Source organism: Lipotes vexillifer, unplaced genomic scaffold (genome assembly GCF_000442215.2).
Source record: "Lipotes vexillifer unplaced genomic scaffold, Lipotes_vexillifer_v1.1 scaffold815, whole genome shotgun sequence".
NCBI classification, from domain to species: domain Eukaryota; kingdom Metazoa; phylum Chordata; class Mammalia; order Artiodactyla; family Lipotidae; genus Lipotes; species Lipotes vexillifer.
The window spans coordinates 1,170,423-1,176,137 of NW_006773723.1; positions in this window are offsets into that span (position 1 = coordinate 1,170,423).

Sequence of the window (5,715 nt, forward strand, 5' to 3'; positions counted from 1 at the left end):
GGGGGGGATGAATTGGGAGATTGGGATTGACATGTGTACACTAACATGTATAAAATGGTAACTAATAAGAACCTGCTGTATAAAAAAATAAAATTCAAAAATTCAAAGAAAAGAAAAGATTACTTAGAGATAATGGAGAGAGATCTAAAATACAGTCAGCTAAAAGAATTGAAACTGATGCCTCTGTGAAAGTCGAAATGGGGGAAAAGGTAGTGGACTGCCTTCTGTTTTCATAGAAAACCTTATAATACTTGTTATTTCTTTAAACCATGCATATGTATAACTTTTGTTTTTAAAAGAATATAATAAGTTTCCTGATGGCACGGACCATGAGAGTATTGTTCTATTAAAATCGCCAGTGGTCTACCTGAAAAAAAAAGAAACATGCCCAGGTAAACTTAAAGAAAAATGATTTATTTTTAAGATATATCAGCATCACTAACAGCACTAGTACTTTGACAGTATCATCTCTGTTTATGTCAGGGCTTTTTAGCTCCAAATAATCCTAGCTAAAAAGCTTATTGGATCATTTTGTCACCATCCACCATCTCTGACCCATGACCATGGCAAAATGCAAACACTCCTACGCCATTTAGACAAAGCTGCATGGGCTACTTTCCTCTGACAAAGGCAACTTAGCAGGCTGTCACTTTAAGGCCCCAACCTCATTTAGTACAAATACCAAATACCAAGCCCTTCCAAATGATCACAAAGATTGTTTAAAGCCACGTTTATTCTTCACAGTAAGTTCACATGAAAATTGTTTTTAAAAAGATAATACCTGGTTTAAAAAATTTTAAGATTTTTTTTCTTTTATTTATTTGTTCTTAGTTCCCCTATCAGGGATCAAACCCAGGCCCCCTGCAGTGGAAGCACAGAGTCCTAACCACTGGGGCGCCAGGGAATTTCCTGTTTTAAGATTTTTAAGTCCAAGTTTACTTTCATTTCAAATAATATTAAAATATTGTCTAAATTGAGCCTCGCATAAATCTTGTGAAGATGGGTATTAACCTTATTTTGCATATAAGAAATTGAAAAGCATAATTAAGTCATATAACATTTAGGTTATAGCTGGACTCTAAACCCAGGTCTCTTCTGATTCCAGGAAGCTGACTTAGTAGGTTTCTTGATAAGTAAATCAATGGCTAACTTTGGCATAATCATTACAGGAACATGAAAAGTATTTAAAATAGTACACAATTATTTTAATTGTTGAATGTATAAGTCCAAAATAGGATAAGTAGCAGCCCGGGAAATAAAAATTTTAGTTTTAGCAACGTGTGTAACAGGGCTAGTGAAAACTAGGAATGCCATCTATACCTATCTTGCTAAAATAGGATAACAAAAGTTTAAAAGGCTCCTGGTAAAATCGCCTTTCCCTTAGCATATTATTCATCTAACTAAAGCAAAAAGATCGAGTAAACAATATGCATAAAGAATCACAAATATAGTTGTAGCTTAAGAAGTTTAGATTCATTAGAAAAATGGATAGTTTAAATTAATGTGTGAATATAAAATTAACATAAGGAATTAAGTATAGTTACTCATACATCATTATTTGTTTGACTCAGTTTAGTAAAATGTAATTGTTTCCTACATTTAGTGTTTATGACTGGAGATTTTTTAAATTGACCAAGCCACATTGCATTATAGCATCTGTCAATGATTAAAGAAACATCTCTCCATTAGTGATTTAGGACTTCATGATCTCCTAAAGGCTACCATAATTTTCCTTTGAGATTTAACATACATAACACAAAAAAATGTGTCCCAATTTGTTTCAAAATCTGAAACTGCTACTCATTTATACCCAGATAAAATGTAAAATATCTGATCTAAATTTACATAATATTTTATTAATCAGTAAAGTTATGGTATTATTACTTACACACACTCAATATATTTATTACCTGCATCTCTACTTGCACTGAAGATCCTCAACACTTGGGACCTTCCTGAGCACTGGAGGACATTTAGCATCCCGGCCCCAGCATAGTTCGTTCCATTACTTTGACCATAACAAAGGGTGGGCATGAACCGTAAATGTGCCCCCAGACACTGTGAAAACCCTATACCACTCTCCTCATCCCCTTCAAGAACCACTGTGATATGGGCTTCCTTGGTGGCGCAGTGGTTGAGAATCTGCCTGCTAATGCAGGACACGGGTTCAAGCCCTGGTCTGGGAGGATCCCACATGCCGCGGAGCAACTAGGCCCGTGCGCCACAACTGCTGAGCCTGCACGTCTGGAGCCTGTGCTCCACAAAGAGAGGCCGCGATAGTGAGAGGCCCGCGCACCGCAATGAAGAGTGGCCCCTGCTTGCCACAACTAGAGAAAGCCCTCGCACAGAAACGAAGACCCAACACAACAAAAATAAATTAATTAATTAATAAACTCCTACCCCCAACATCTTAAAAAAAAAGAACCACTGTGATAGATATTATAGCAGACCTGGACAAAGTTGCCAAAGATGGCCAGTTCTTTGGAAGAGGTTTCTAGGAGACTAGATATATTCAATGTAAGATGTAGCTGGGAAATTTTTCTATACTAACGTATAATTTGACTTGCTGACTTCTTTACTATTGAGCTGGGTTTAATTTTGGAGTAATACATCCCTATGATATTGATTAGGAATAACGAATATCGTTTATTCTAGTAGATAATTGTGTTCATTTAAGTTACAGAAGGGTTCTGAGTCAGAACTCGAAACTCGGGAATACTTTTCTCTCTTCCACCCCACTCCCAATCATCACACAGGACCTGGACCTCTTTTTAACTTGAAAGAATAAAATATAATGGAAAATCAAGCTACCCCTACAATTTTCACATATCATTTCAAAATTTTTCTTTAAAAAATTTCAGATTTAATAAATTACTAAGTCAAATATTACTGATTTTATAGAGCACGTTTATATGTTAGTTTTAGACATACTTTTGGAAAATTGTTATGCCTGTACATATCACAAATATATTACACTGCAGAGCCCTTGCACAATTATTTATAAGAACTACAAACCAGAAAGCCTTAACTGTAAGACTGCATGGAGGCAACTATTAAAACACATGTGCATCTGAAATCTAAAAAGTAGGTAGGGAATCAATCTGCTTTTATCCTTTTTCTTGAATAGTTCATCTGCAAAAGAGGGGGTGGAGGTAAAATTTCATAAGAAAACTTTCAAATCTTCAGCTGAAATTGAAACCACTCCTGAGAGAGCACACAGGCACAGAATCTTTGTATTGAAAATAAACCAAAATATCCATTACATTTGTACTTGATAGTTATAAATCATAATGTACATTATAGATCCCTGTATCTACATATGCACATAAACTGGCTATATTTACTTTAATAATGAGATTGCTTCTGTAGAGCAAATGATACAATAAATGTTCAACTATTTTGAATGGTTGCTATTTCTATTTTATAGTCTTCATATATCTTCATTGTTTTGAAAATGTAGACAACTGAAATTAAATAGTCATTACCATTCCTCTATAGTAAGTACTGATATGTTATACATGAACACAAACACTTAGAAAAACATACTATGCATTCCGTTGAAACAGGTGAAGAAAAATGACAGCCATAACTTGCTAAAAAGTCATGTAAGATAGCTGCCTTTCTACTGATGACATTTTTGCTTCTACAGTTGTGAATTAATATTTTTTAATTTGGAGAATTTATAAATATACAGTAAGTGTGTGACACTCATAACCAAGCCTCACCAACCAACATAATTCCATGTTTATGTAATAGTAGAAGCTGTAATTTACAACATATACCAAATAACAATTCAAGCTTATTACAACTATCAAAGGCTTCTTCATCCTAAAACATTTATGCTTTTGAATAGTTGCTGGCTCTAAAATGTTTATGTCCATTTTAAGTATTCAATTGATTAAATTTAAACCTTCTCCCCAGCAGTGCCTTGAGAAATTTTTGAATTATATTCTTGCCCTTTTAATATATTTTTACTTGGATCATGACTTAGATTCTGGATATCTGGAGAATCCGAACATTTGTGGGTATATGTGTTGTCGAAATATTTTAAAACAGGTAATACTATTGGGGGCTGAAATAAAAAAGAATTTCAAGGTTAAGAAACGTCAAATCTATAAAGAATATCTGCTATCAAATACGTGGCACCACGCTGGATGCTATTTAGGGTACCCTGACATTTATAATGGGAAACACTTCAGAAATAAGCCCAAGGGCAAAATGAATACACTAAAAATCATACAAAAGCTGAGTAACTAATAAAACAGCAAAGATATTCAACTAAACATCAAAGGTTTTGTATATAAGCTTTTGCTCTGAATTTCAATTTGAGCAGTTTCTGAAACCAGTTGGTTGGAGGAAAGGGGCTTTCCTGAACTGAGCAAAAAGTAACATCTCTCACAAGACCTTTAGATCTTAGAAGTACAAGAACTAATTCATGGCTTTCAACCTTGGCTGTATATTAGCATCACCCCAAAGCTGTTAAAAAATACCCATGCCCTTGCCCCATCCCCAGAGACTGGTTCAAGTATCTGGAGTGGGGACAATGTTATTTATTAAAAGCAGGCAAATAATCCTAATGTGCAGATAGGGTTGAGACCCACTGAACTAGATGCAAGGATCAGAGAAAGCAGATCGTAATCTAGGAGTCTGATGATCTTTCATGGAAATAAACTCATTCATGCTAATATAAAATATATGAGTGACTGGAGTATTGAGACTGAGCACATTCTCATTCTAGTTAATTTCAAATAGGCTTAAGATAAAACTAATTCAACTTGTCTCCTTAGTCCACTAGGAATTTAGTAAGAGTAATATAAGAAAATTCCGAACTGGCCAATCCAGCAAGTCTCCGTTCAGCCTTAGAGAAGGATCCAGAGTTCAACTATCAAAGACCAGTCCTTCCAGCCCTCCTCTGGACTACACTCGCTTCTGAACCTCATTCTACATTAAATGTCTCTTTTCTGTAACTTCTCTCTCTAGGATCCATCCCACTAACATCTAAACATCTCAGTCTCTCCCATCTTAAAGCACGCGTCCCTAGATCCCTCATCAACACCCTCGCCCACAATCCTATTCTTCTAGTGTCCCCTAGCTCAGTGTCCAACAAGCCCATCAGTGCAGCTGCTAAGGATCCTGGGGGTCTCCCCTCACAACGGATCACCATGTCCTTCTCTGATAATGCATTAAAAAAACTCTCAAACGTGACACCTCTCTCCATGCCCACTGCTTCTTACCAAGTCCAAGCCACCATTGTCCCTGCATTGCAAGTATGGTAATAGCCTTATAATGTGGTATCCTCCAACCCATTCTTCTCTCAGGCCCATTCTCCACATGGTAGCCTAAGAAATCTCTTGGGCAAATTACCAATTACCAAACCCATGTTTCAGTCTTTCCTTCCTTCCTTCCTTCCTTCCTCACTCCCTTCCTTCCTTCTGCACGAGGGATCTTTGTTGCCGCGTTCGGGATCTTAGTTGTGGCATGCAAACTCTTAGTTACGGCATATGAGCTCTAGTTCCCTGACCAGGGGTTGAACCGGGGCCCCCTGCATTGGGAGAGCGAAGTCTTAGCCACTGGACCACCAGGGAAATCCCAAATCCACTTTTTTTTTTTTTAATTTATTATTATTTTTTTGCAGTACGTGGGCCTCTCACTGTTGTGGCTTCTCCCATTGCGGAGCACAGGCTCCGGACGTGCAGGCTCAGCGGCCATGGCTCA